This window comes from Rhamphochromis sp. 'chilingali', assembly GCF_963969265.1.
Source record: "Rhamphochromis sp. 'chilingali' genome assembly, chromosome: 3".
Taxonomy (NCBI): domain Eukaryota; kingdom Metazoa; phylum Chordata; class Actinopteri; order Cichliformes; family Cichlidae; genus Rhamphochromis; species Rhamphochromis sp. 'chilingali'.
This window is the reverse complement of record NC_137931.1, coordinates 11,844,239-11,858,458: the sequence shown is the minus strand read 5'-3', so window position 1 is coordinate 11,858,458 and position 14,220 is coordinate 11,844,239. Positions and strand designations below refer to the sequence as shown.

At 41.3% G+C, this 14,220-nt stretch overlaps 1 long non-coding RNA gene across 1 annotated transcript; it reads right to left on the bottom strand.

Annotated features, from left to right (window-relative positions):
* Positions 1 to 2,073: 2,073 nt before the first annotated feature.
* LOC308393683 lies at positions 2,074 to 13,917 on the bottom strand. Its single transcript, XR_013971025.1, has 3 exons — positions 13,834 to 13,917; positions 3,016 to 3,269; positions 2,074 to 2,295 (listed from the first exon to the last, which is right to left on the bottom strand). It is a non-coding gene; the product is annotated as an uncharacterized lncRNA (long non-coding RNA).
* Positions 13,918 to 14,220: the final 303 nt, after the last annotated feature.

Here is a 14,220-nt window from a genome sequence, read left to right as displayed (position 1 = left end):
TTTTTGTGTGTGAGACATTTGAATTTTCTAGGGGACATACAATGAGGGTCTACAATATGGATTATTGCTTCATGCTCTCTTTGACGTGCTGTATTAAATTTTGCTGTCAGGATAGTGTGAATCAAATTTTTTTTTTAGCTCTTTTTACTTGAGAGACATGGCAAAGTCATTCACAAATAGGTTTTAATGTTTTATTTCAGCTGTCCAGAGTGCCAGCTGTGTCTAATGCAATATGAGGCACAAAATAAAGTTTTAGAAAACACTCAAATGTTATATGTGTATTTTTTATTTATTTATTTTGTTTACAGAGAAAAAAAAATACTGCTACCCAGGGATAGCAGACCCCCATAGATAACAGAGTAGCCAATAATGACAACTGCCATTACATTGAATTATTTGCACAAAGCATGAAAATGTAGAGCTGGAGCGGTGCTGGGTTGCAAAGCAATTTTCAGATGCCCAGCTGTAGACAGGCTATAATCAAATAACCTGCCTTATATGCGATCTGCTAATATGGAAACATAAAAGGGTATCAGCTCAGCCATAAGTTGATGTGGGCCAGCTGATCTGTTGGGATAGTAGCTAAGCTTCCCTTTGTGGCCTGTCTGAGCAAACTAATGGCTTACTTACACAAGACTGAAAATAGCATCCTCCATGTGACTAGAGAAGGGGGGAAAAAAGGGAAAAAAAATCAGTGGTTGCCCAGTGATTGCATTGAATTTTTGGTCATCGAAGGATTGCCCAAAAAATCAAACTGTAAGGCATTTGCACAGGTAGCCTGATGAGAGGCAACCTGTCTCTAAACATTCACACTTGGACTGTCTGCAGTCACTTTCAGATTTGCAAATAATTGTTGTTTAAATTATAAATGCAGACAGATTGCCAACACTCTAAATGGGTTAGAGTCAGTCTGAGTGCAACTAGCCTGCTATATACACATTGATTCAACTGGTTACCAGTGGGTTATATTCTGATTATATTTCAATATAAAAACAAAGTTGCCGAGCGCCTATGTGCACAAAATGAACAATCTTACTGTTCATTGTGTAAGCTGTGGCTCGCATTAGTATTAACTGTTACAAGTCACTAGTCTATGAACATGCAGTGTTCCTCAATTTCAGATCCACCCCTGGTTTCAAAGGACCAAGAAAATGCTCAAGTTGAACCATCACAATAGGACCTTGCTTACAAGTGGGTAATATCAAGGTGGCTATGTCTGTCTGTCTTTTATGTAGAGTCTGTTCTAATCTGGAATTCTAAAGTGTAAAGTCTTCAGAGAAACAGTCAACCCATGTAGGGCGGTTTTTGTTGGTTTTTTTTGGCATTGATATAAATTAAAAAGTGGACATGAAAAGAAAAAAGATCAGTATTAGAAAAAGAAAACATTCTTAAGTAACAGCAAAACCTTTGTGCTCGAGCACGGCAGAGATATTTCACAGCAGTCAGCTTCATCCTCTGCTGCTCTGAGATTTACCACGTCTGGCAAAGAGACTTTCAGTCTTCAAATGTCCCCCGTTCTACATTCAGGCATGTTCTGTTTTTGTGAAGAAATCTCAGATTCAAAGATATTGGATATTTTTTTGCGGCGTTTCCACTCTAAAAATATTAATATCTTCAAGAACAAATACCCCTAATCAGCCTTACCCCACTGTGAAGGGGAAAAGAGAAGCCCGCAACAGATTTTGTGTTGTTCCATTTGTTAGAAATAGAATAGAAGTCACTTTATTGGTTTACTGAATAAACTGACATAAACATGTCTCTCACAAAGCAACCAATTGACTTACATGAAAATGGCTTTGCCCTTGGTGCTCTTCAGACTTGCATTTAGGATGATTGGCCATAATTTAATCAAACTAAGAATCGATGGTATGCTTAAACTATTAACCAGCATTCTCAAATTGCTTGAGACAGCAACAACAAAAAAGCACTGCGCTTGTCTCTGATTTGCTTGAATGTTTATTACCTTATTCTTTAAAAGACAGAGAGATCATTTTTTCCTTGAGTGTAAAAGGAAAGCCGCTAGGGACGCTGGCTTGAGAAGACAAACAAAGGAATATTGGTTTTGATGCGAGGCCAGAAGGGCTGCATGTGGTTGCAGAAGTTGGGAGATTTAAGCACAACTTTATCTTTATCTCTGCAGCACAGTTATCTCTTTGAGAATTATCCAAGCAGCACGCATCATTCATCGGTGCAGCACGGAGGAATGCATCATACAATCATTGAGTGATTGTATCCCCTGTGTAGTGAAGCAAAGGGACTGATTTTCCTGGCGGGCAGACAGACAGACGGATGGACCTATGCGCAGAGATAATAAAGGAAAAAAAAACAGAATTGGAAAAATTTAATCACTTGCAGCCTTCCGTTTGTGTGTTATTATTGTGGCAGATATGTGTGGGCCCAGTTTACAGGGAGCATCTAGAGAATTATCTCGCTCAGCTGGAGTCTCATACATACAGCTTCAATGCAGTCCCGGCAAATAGATCAAAACCTTGCTGAGCTTTACAAAGGCTTTTCCAGCCCCTCTTCCCTCTCTGATATTCAGAATAAACCCACTATAGACAAACAAAGCACCTAACTGCACGCCTGTCTTGCTAGCATGTGTGCTTTCATGCATAGGCAAGGTAAATGTACATAGACTTATATCCCTGCCCCCTCATTCGGTGCAATAACAATCATGCTGCAGCGAGGTGAGAAAATTCACTACTACCTAGACCTGTCTGAGTGTCTGAAAACTAAAACAATTCATGAGATTCTGTAATCCTTGGGTGAATTATTGACCCTTGCTTTAGTGGAGGTACGTCAGAGACTGCACTGTTTTCCTTCCATCACACCCAAACACAGAGTCAGACACAAACACAGACAAATGTATACACCCAGTCAGTGCTGCACAGGGTAGGTGGACCGGATATCACACTCCTCTGCACTTTGCTACTTTATGAAACATTACCCTGCACAGCAATATGGTAATACACTGCATAATGCACGCACACTGAACAACCCACACAAGCAAATTACCTAGGAGTGCAGCGGGCTGCCATTGTACTTTGCCACTGTGCTGTATAGTGCAGATAGCAGCAGCCAGCCAGCTAGCAGGAGCGGTTGGTGCGAGGTTAGGTAAGGTGGCTTTGGCCACAGTACGCCACCGATCAGCTGGGGAATAGCCAGAGGCAGCGGCATGATGGGTACTGGAACAAATGCGAAGGGAAAAGAGGCTCACGGTCCCGCAGTCCCAACTTGAGCTGACTCCACATCGGCCTGACACATGGAGCCTGCATGCCGAGAAAGAAATGAGACACATGAAGAGTTACAACAAAAGGGAAGAGCGGGTGAAAGGACTGAAGGTGACTGAGGGAGAAAAAAGGGAGTGGGGTGTTATTGAGTGTGCACATGAGGTCAACAAGAGTGGCCAGAAAGGCAGGAAACAGGCAGGAAACAAGCAGACTTCAGCTGCAATGCTACTTTAGAGTTTCTGACAGATGCTCACAGACAAACACTCCAAATATAGCAGCTTGTACACTCACGCACACATTCACAAGGTGCCTGTGCATGTTTGTATACGATGGTAAATTATCCATAAAGATTGGATTCATTCATTGTACCGTGCTAGCACAAATATAGAGCGCTGGAGGGAAAACAGTTTTTGGAAGACAGCCCTAGAAGTTGGCACCATCGTGGTTCTCTCAGTGGAAAGCACTCATTTATGATACTTGATATGTGTGTTGTTCAGCAAAATAATCTCTATAAATCTTATAAACTTTGAAGTGTAAATGCAAGAAGTCATAGTGTCATAGTAGTTTATCTAAAGCTGAGCTATAAAAAAGCATCACAGTGGCATCACATTAATGCCACCACCATCAAAGTCCTGTGTTCGGCATGAGGATTGGAGTAGTCTTCAGTGTATTTAACACAGCGTATTTTGATTTATAAGACAAAATCAGAAATTGTCCAAATCTGGTCATAACCACAGACGTTTAGGTAATTTTAGATAAATTACTAAAACCCATTAAAACATGGGTTATACAGTCAGACTCACACTATGTAACATAGTTCTGAAATGATAATAAAAATAGCTTTTGCTGTTTTTTTTCTACCCTTCCTTCATCGAATTAGTAGTTCGAAAGCTATTGCTAGCTATGTACTAGAACGCTATTGCTAGCTACTTCAGTCAGGCACTTGCTAATATAATATTCTTTATAGCTTTCTGAGTTATATACGTTCCACTAAGACACAAGATCACATGATCTATATGACTTATTAGCGGTAGTTTGCAACTGTACATGACAGATATGTTTCACTCTTTTAGCGAGCTAAATTTATTTTTTATTAGTCTATGTCAGTGCACCCTATGTACAGTTAGCAATTACACATATTAACTGAAAGCAGCCTTAAAGTGACATTTTGATTTTTTTATTTCAAGGGATTTCTTTAGATTGATCAACCAAACATCTGGCCTTGTGACTTTGCTTCAAGATAGAATTTCTGTAATTTCTTCTACTCCCCAAGCACCCTCAGGTTGACCCCCCCCCCCCCCAATTGGCGTGCTCTTTGTTTTCTACCCTCCCTTTTTCATTGTCAGGATTAGAAGAGATTAAAACATAAAGCTGTCAAAAGTAAAAGATCATTAGATCAGACTTATCTTTAGCACACATACAGCGTTTAATACTTTTATCATGTGACGGTACGTCAGTTTAATGTCTGCCATGAGTGCGTATTTATCGCATTTGTCTGAATTTCAATACATTAAACAGCCAAAAGGAAATTAATTATGAAACATATTCAAATGAATAAAAGGAAGATACAATGCCCCTGTAGGGTTCTTGTTGCTTTTTTAGGCTTAATTACGGCTTGTAATGCAATATGTTAATAATATGTGGCCTGTGCGAATGTTCCCTGATTAAAAATCCTCCCACGCTGCCTTTTGAACTGGTGGAGATTTGAAAAGCCGCTCTTAAAAATGGTTCTTCACGTTGGAAATGTTTTGGAATATTTGCCCCTGTGGCTTGATCAAACAGCTCGTAGTGAATTATCAAAGTAAAAGCCCCTTCAGTCAGACGCTGCTTTAGCAATAGGGAGGCGTTATAATGGAGAGGGCCCTCTTGAAATGCAGGCTTTCCAAAGATATAGAAAGAATGGCAGTGGACGCGTGAGGGCGGTAAAGAAAATTAGGCTGGACCTAACGGGAAAGAAGAACAGTGACAGGATTCGAGGAGGAAGTCAGTGCTTGAGTTTTTAGAGTTAAAAAGACAGGCCTTATCTACCTTGTGGGAATTTTATTACGGTAATAAAGTGCTTTAAGACAAACAGAACAAGGCTGAACACTGAAGAACACCTTCATTTCCTCACTGTCCTCACTATGGGAGCCCTATTTAAATCACTATTCTAAACATAGCTGCAGTACCCTTACTCATTCTGGTCACATTTGAAAACTTCACCTTTTCCTGAACTCCAGTTTGACTCTGATTGTTTACACACATTAAATAAAGCCCAACTTTCAACCTCTCCAGGCTCATTTTTCATGCCATTTTGCATCCTCCCAGTCTGCACTGTATCCTGAAAAAATAAATAAATATGGGAGACATTCACTGTAATGAGAGCTCCGGGTTGGATGAATTCAATCGTAAAGGCTCCCACATTTGGGATTTTTTTTTCTTTCCTTTTTTTTAATGAGTAGCCTCCTGCTATTTTAATTTGAATAATGCAACCATCAAATGGTTTGGCTTGGAGCCATCACATTAGTTCCTCTAGTCCTCTTCTCTCTTATATGTAGCTCTATTCCCCGTTCCGCCTCACATCTAACCGTCTATCCACAAGAGATGACAAACAAAACAGAAAGATCTCAACAAGTGAACATCAAAAACCTACATGCTGACTAATATAAATAAATAAAAGAGAAAACCTGGATATTTCCGCTATCCACTCATCCCATCCGTTCAGGGTGAAATACTGATGGTTGTAGCTGCACTTAGATTGACATCTCTAACAAGACTGTAGCACAGCAGTTATTTCTTCAGTATCGTATATGTTTCCCATAAATTAGATAGCAAGCATTTACAGCAAGCACAGAAGATTTACAACAAAAGAGGCTACTGCTGGTATTTTTAACAGTGCTGCATTTCTCCTCAGAGCTACATACAAGACTCCCTCATGACAAAAAGGTTAAGATCCTCACGGTCTGCTCATAAGACAGTGATATTTGAACAGCCAGTACCATCCAATCACTATTCAGTTATTCAGTGATTTGAAACTCTGCCTGTATCTCCCACAGACCCCAAAAGGAACCAGCATTAGACTGCCTACATTCTTCACCAGGGTTGCCAATAAGCTCTGCTCCAAGGGCACAGCTGGACTAAAAGACTAGTTCTTTTCTACATTTATTCTCTAAGCACAGCCAGAAAAAGCAGTCTGTTGTATTTCAACTGATGTACTCTATACTCTTTGGATTCCCTCCAGCCATAAAAAACCAGTAGGTCACTTTTCTGAAAAAGCTTGACCAATAACATCTATTTAATGATAAGCCCTATTTCCAAATACCCTGTTTCATGAAACGTTTAAGGGAAAAGTACTACCCTCAATGTCAAACCTCTTTTAGAAATAGCCATCACATACGAGAAGCTTAAATTGGATTTCCCTCCACTTCACAACACTCAAACCGCTATTTGTCAAAGTATTATAATATTTATTGAAAGCTCATGTTCATGATTGTTTATTTTATAGTCATCTTGATCTCAGCTCAGCGTTTAATACTTTTGATCAGCTATTTTGTTAGACTGCTTTAAGAATTGGCTTTTATTATTTGTGTACAAACTGACACTAGCAGATTTGATGTGAAGACTATATTAGAAGCAGCACGCACACACAGAGCTCTGCAACATCACAAAATAAATTCTATGTATTTAGCTTTTTTTAAATTTCAGTTGTGTCTTGTATCTCTTCCATAACACTGAGAAAAAAAAATGTTTTAGAGTAACGTTTAATTGTCACAACAATGCATTTTTCCCCCTGTATATCCATGCAGTATCGTTTATGCAGAACTGTGGTAACTTCATTTAATCCAAGACTCTCTGGTTCATACACCAAACAAACTTCAAAGTGTATAATGAAACCTACTTCATCTTTGTGAGTCCTGAGATGCAATTAAAACTGTCAAGATTCATCCAATGACCTACACTCTATATATGTAGATATAGATAAAAGCTTAGCTTGCAATGCCATATTTTTGTCCAATCACAGAGAAGTTACACCTCTGCTGTAAGTAAATTACTCACACTCTGCTAATTATCCCTGCTCTTGGCAGATTCGATTGGTCAATATTAAAATGAACTGGTGCTCTGATAGTAAATTAACACAAAATTGCCCACTCTTGGACACTTTTACACATAGCAACATCATGCTAATTTGTTCTGCTTTGTAGAAGTAGTCATGATCTGCAGCTTAAAATATGCTCACTACATGGTGATGAAACTCTCATTCTCTGCATTTTCACATCTGTTTGTTTTTTCAGATGTTTTTTTTCTGTTTTTTACATCTTTTCGGGACATTACTGAGGGGATGAAACTTTTAGATATATTTTAAAGTATTTGAACACCTGCTTTTTCCTTCCACTTCATGATCCTGAGACTAATTAAGGTTCCTCCACTACCCCGTAGGAAATAGGTTAACACATAAATAAATAAATAAGAGAAGGAAAAAGCATGAGCTGAATGTTAACAGTCTGTTGTGCCATCTTGATTAATTATAGCAGAGATGAAAGAATTTTCTCCAACAAAGGTTCATGACCAACATGAATCATAGGAAGATCACGATGAACTCTGACAGTTCCATCATCATAGAGCTGAGCTTCATCTGACATGTCTGTGTACTCCAGGTATTGTACACACACGAACAGATAGATAGATAGATAGATAGATAGATAGATAGATAGATAGATAGATAGATAGATAGATAGATAGATAGATAGATAGATAGATAGATAGATAGAGAACCCAATGACAAATGAAAGCACCAATCAATGTGAAGGTCTTTAAGATATTGAGTGAAACAGTTGATTGGAGGCAGAGAGCTAACTGCATGTGTGGTATTTGAGGTGTTTCAGATTTTGCCTGAAATCTCTTCACTGTCTGATGACATGGGGAGTCACATACTGTAATGAGTGACACAAAGGTTAATTAGGTGCCTCCTTCAACAACCAGCTTTTCAGCGAAACTCTCACCACTACCAGATTCATAGTGTTCATAGACATAGAAAATAACCTTGACACACATTGAAATTTGGTTTACAGAGAAAAATTGGCAAATCCCAACCTGATTCCCTTAACATACACATATAATCTCCTGTGTCACCTCTTCCGGGGCCTCCTAAGGGCAGATAGAAATTACTAGTTGAAAAATTCTCCTCATTTAATTCATTATTTGGCTTGGCCTAATTCTGTACAATCTGAATCTAAAACACTGAATAATTTAAATTTAAAAGGGATTTCAGTTTTTACTGAAAGCTGCACAAAAATGGACTCTTCTGTGAAAAAATAAATCTCTGTAACCCTGAAGTAACCTCAGCTATGATTCACCCAATTGGACCAAATTAAAAGCGTATGAGCACTGGTGGGGAATTCCTGGTGCACAAATCTAGTAATAGATCAAAAATGTAAGAAGTCATTGCTGCACACTGTGTTCTAAAAAGTTACTACATAAATTTTTCACTCAAAATTCTCAAGTTCCGCTGAAGTTCAGATGATATGTAACTTTTGACAGTGTACTTTATCTATAAGTACTTTAGGAATGCTGAACACAGCCAATTGTTGTGTTCTATTTAGATTTACTGTTTCAATTGTTGAAAGGATACCCTCTGTCAATTCTATAGTTTTACATTTAGGACATAATAAAAAAAATACAGTCCTCACCAGGTCTGAAAATTAGGTACATAGAGCATCTGATCAACAAAAACTTGACTTACTTTACACTGTGTCATTTTTGGTTTTCATGGAACTCAAATTAAACCAACGTACCGAAGCAGTGTGTGAAAAACTAAGTACACCCCATGACGCAGTAGGTTGCAGAACAGCTTTTAGAAGCTCGAATTAATCATTTTCTGTGTAACTTTATCAGTGTCTTACATTGTTGTGGAAGAAAATTGGCTGACTCTTCTTTAGAACATTGCTTCATTTATACATGTCTCACTTAATGTCCCAACTTTCTTTTCTTTTTCAGCCATAATGTTGGAGACTTCTTGGTGTGTATACAGAGGAGTTACACTAAATGACTGTAAGGTTCTCAGGCCTTGAGGCTGCAGACAAGCCAAAATCATCACACTTCCACCAGCGTGCTGGATAATTGGTGTGATGTGTTTGTGCCGGTATGCTGTGTCAGGTTTTTGCCAAACGTGGCGCTGTGCGTTAGAGCGAAATATCTCCACTTTGGTCGTGTATCCAAAGGACATTGTTTTAGAAATCTTGTGACGTTTACACGGAACTTTGCAAACCTTAGCAGTGTGCCATATTCTTTTTAGACTGAAGAGGCTTGTCCAATCTTTTTTTTTTTATTGTGTCATCATCAGTGTTGGGTAAGTTACTTTAAATTAGTAACTTAGTTACATTACTAGTTACTTCTATCAAAAGTAACTCAGTTATTTCAAGTTACTTGTTACTTTCAAGGTAACAGTTTTATTTACTGTTATATTGTTTTTATATTCCCGTTTTCTGTGTTGTAAAGCACTTTGTGATTTTTATCTGTGAAAAGCGCTATATAAATAAATTTTACTTACTTACTTACTTACTTACTTACTAGTTACTAGGGAAGGTAACTTTGGTTTTACTGAGAATTCTCTTGTTAATGTGTTGCTTCTGTAACTGGATACCCAGCAAGATTGCCAGTCTTCTAGCTTGCTTACTTGCCACAAATGCACTGTGCCACCTACCAATAGAAAGGAAAAGATAATGTGCATATTTCCACGAGAGAAATCCCACACCTGGACTGTCGTTGACCGCCGCCATGATTCTAGCCTACGTCACAGCGTCATGTGCGCTTTTTACATCCAACACAAAAACTGCAGTCGTGGTGCTTTCAATTGTACTCAGAACTCGGAAATTCTGCCTTCCGAATAGGAAGATGTAGGCAACACCAGACTGCAGATGAGCTGCATACAGAGCGGGACTGGGACAAAAAAATCGGCCCGGGCATTTTGACTAGAGAACGGCCCACCATTATAGGAAAAATCATAAACCCTTTGAATGAAAACAAATGCTGTTGTGACAGTGATGTACACTGTTCTGATGGTATATATGTATCTGTATATGTATATGGTCAGAGGGCCCGGTGGCGCCAGTGTTCGGCAGCCTCGACTCTGTCAGTGCGCCCCAGGGTGGCTGTGGCTACAATGTAGCTTGCCATCACCAGTGTGTGAATGTGTGTGTGAATGGGTGGATGACAGGTTGTGTAAAGCGCTTTGGGGTCCTTAGGGACTAGAAAAGCGCTATACAAATACAGGCCATTTACCATATGTATCAATCTATCAATCGTTTGTTGTAAAATTCAGATAATTATTATTATTATTATTATTATTATTATTTTTTTTTTTTTTTTTTTTTTAAATGACATCAGAAACAGCAGTATGCGACATTACGTGATGGCAGAGCTTCAGTTCATCCTTTGTCATTTTTTTTTTTTTTTTAATAAATAGGACAGGGGGAATGAATGAGAGAAAGAGGGGGAGAGAAAGAAAGAAAACCAAAGGGGAGAAGAGACGGTGAGAAGGGGGGGAAGAGAGAGAGAGAAAAAAAAAAAAAGAACTCCTGGGTCACCTGTATGGAGAAAAAAAAACAAACAAACAAAAAAAACAAACAGAGGAGACAGCAAACAACAAAGAGCAACATAATAATAGAGAAAACAAAGCACCATCACAATAAACTAGCTAGTCATAGATATCAATATTTACTAAATAATAAACGATATTGTGCAGCACGCAAGATAGACAGCGCACAGTGTGCTTTGAGGCAGCAGCCAAGAAAGCTTTAGTCCGCGTCTGTGAATACCCATGTGTGCATACCTGTGTGGATCAGCATGCTTGCATTCCAAAGGTTTCTCCATGTAATGATCTGCTAGGGAGTGTGGGGGGGCCACAGCCCCGTCCTCCAGGGTGTGAAGCGGGTATGGAGGAGATCAAAACTCCAGACATCCAGAGGCCCCCAGAACACAAGAGACCATGGAAGACCAACAGAGGGGCAGCCGCGCCACTGTTCCAGTAAGAGCTGAGGAGAGTCCCAGATGAGGGCTCGCCCAGCAGCCGCGGAGCAGAAGTCAGGGGGAGTTGCAGTGACGCGCCCGTGAGCTCCGCCGGCCCCCAGCTGTGCCTGAGTGACCGAGCCCCAGGCCGAGAGGCCGGGGGCACCCCACCTCCAAAGGGGCCCGAGCGAGCCCCAGGCCCCAGGCCCCGACAAGCGGCCGCCAAGGAGTGAGCCGGTGTGTACCCGGACGCCCACCCCCAGACACAAAGAACCACCAACACACCGACACCTGAGGGAGTCCGCCACCGGCAGGGGAAGTGGTGGTGGGTGGAGATAGGCCTCCAAACCTTGGAGGGCCTGAGGTGTCCCCAGAGAGGTGGCGTCTGATACCCAACCTGACATATAGACACAGACATACAGGCACACACAGACACAAACATCCATTCCCACCCTCATGCTCTCATATGCACTCACTCCACACTCAACCAACGTGGAGACAGACATAAAGAGACGCTGTACACACAATCACACTCCCCAAGCGTACTCTACAAACCGGGTCTAGGTACCCTTGCCCCTGGAGGGGGGAATTGCACCCAGACCCAGGTGGTGTTACCCTTTTCCCTGCGGTGGGGAGAGGCAGACCGCCCCGACTCCGCAGCAGCAGGGAGGCCCCACACCCCAGACCGCAGTCGGACGGCCAACTCCTCCTACTAGCCCTCCCGCTCCAGCAGGCCGCAGAGAATGGGGGTGGGAGAAGACTCCAAACCTCCCTCCACCCGCTCATTGTAGTGTTGATGCATATGTGTTCTAAGGTGCAATTAAAACCCAGGAGGGCATGGAGCTACCTGCCAAGGAGCAGCAGGTAAGCGCATAGTCCCTCCTGCTAGCCCTCAATGACTAAGTGTATTTAAAATTGAGAGGTGGGCAACGACATCAGGGGTGAGGTATACACCCTGATGGTGATTTGGTCTCCGTGATTGTGCCCACCCCCAAGATCCTATATGTATGTGTAATGAGAGTGTGAATAATGTGAATGTCTAAGTTGTGGGATAAAATTGAGGCAGAGGCAGCCAGAAGGGGACGGGGGGGGGGGGGGGGGGGGGGGGGTAGCCTCCTCTGCACCCTGGTGACATACCCCCACTCCAAGGCCCTGCATGTGTGGGTGGTTGTGGAGGAGCGGGAAGAGGGAGGCAGCTGGAGATGGGGAGGGAAGGAAGGGAGGGGCAGGTAACCCCTCCCTGGGGCCAGCTCCCCCGCTGACCCCAGTAGGCACTCCCACCCTCCGCGACCCGCCAGGGAAGGGGGGCCCAGGCCCATCAGATAATTATTTTTTAAAAGCCAGACATTTCGGAAGCTGGTCATAGACATTATTAACACAATTCATCATATGGAACTGATTACCCTCTCACTGCGGCTACAGAAGGAGAAAGGAGAGAGACTTTGGGAACGATGGGATCGTTATATGTCAAGAGACTAGAAACTGATACCTCTGTGATGCAGAGGGACAGCTGCGAATTTGTTTGAATCGAACATGCACCTGTGTAATATGTAATATGTGTAAGTAAAACAAGGCGTTGTGTATTTTGGAATATGCGAACATATGTGACTGTGTTGGTTTCCCTTGCCCTCTTTAGTTCTGTTTGTAAAATAAGATGAAAATCAATAAAGAGAAAGTATTAAAAATTAAAAAAAAAAAAAAAAGCCAGACATTTTAAATGAGAATAAGCAAGAAAAGTATTTCTTTGTGCCCCCATCTCCCTGTTAATGCCCTATCTGGCCCCCTGGCAAAACTTTGCAAGACCCACCCCTGCACAGTTACCAGCTGTCAGCTACTTAGAAAAAGGATCCTGGGGTTATTTGTCTCTCAGAAACAGTTCATAACTTCCCTTCAACTCATTCATGTCACCTTAAAGGTAAACCTGTTTCTCCATCACCTGTTCAGCTCTGATGATCCAGTAAGGACATCTCCTGGTTTCATCCTCATGCTTCCTTCTCACCAGATAACCAAACCGATATCATGACCAGCAGCTTTTACGGCTGTGGCTCCAGCAAACATCAGCTGATACTAGAAATTAATATTAAATAAATTCTAACAACAGCTGATCAAGCTTAAACGCGCTGCTGTTATTTAACTCGACCTCCACTGGTTTCTTCTTTCTGGCGCAAAGTGGTCGATAAACAAACAAGAGAGAAAGGCCGATCAGCTGATCATTGATCAGTTTCATGATTGAAGTAGAAACAGGAGAGAGAGGGGGAGAGAATGAGAGAAGAAGAGGCAGCTGTGCAGCAAAGACACAGAATAAATCCAGCTTTGTGTCTTTTTCATTGTAGCTGAAGTCTGGGACAAACTGCGTTCCTTTTCACCTCAATACGAAACGCGTAATATTTTCTCTGAATACGAGACGATTCCGTTTTTTACAGGACGGTTGGCAACTCTAATAATTAACCTTATGAATAAAATAAAGTTCAACATCAGTAACATAGCACCCACCCAGCTGTATAGAAACTCCTTCATGCTAGCTAGTACGCAGTACGAAAAAGTCAGCATAACAAAAATAAACTCCACCTAAACTTGGTTTATATCTGACCCAGATAGACTGCAGGTCATAACTTCTTACCTGAAGTTCAGTTCACCTGACACTCGGACCGGCGGCCACTTCAGGTCTGTCCTCTTGCCTCCCCTTTTCCTCATCCACCTGCTGGCCTCCACCACTTGCTAATGTTACTGAATCTGTGGAAGCTCCGCGAAAGCCACCACACGAAGTAACGAATAACGACCCTATCTAAATCCCAGTAACGATTAACGCGTTCCTGATTTTGGCACAATAACCAGTTACTGTGCTCGTTACCACAATAATAACATAGTTAATGTAACAAGTTACTTAATAACGCATTAGTCCCAACACTGGTCATCATTAACTTTAACAGTAAACTTGCTAACTGAGGCCTGTTGTGAAATAATACAGCCAAATCCTAAGTAAAACAAGGGGGTTACTGTGCCATCC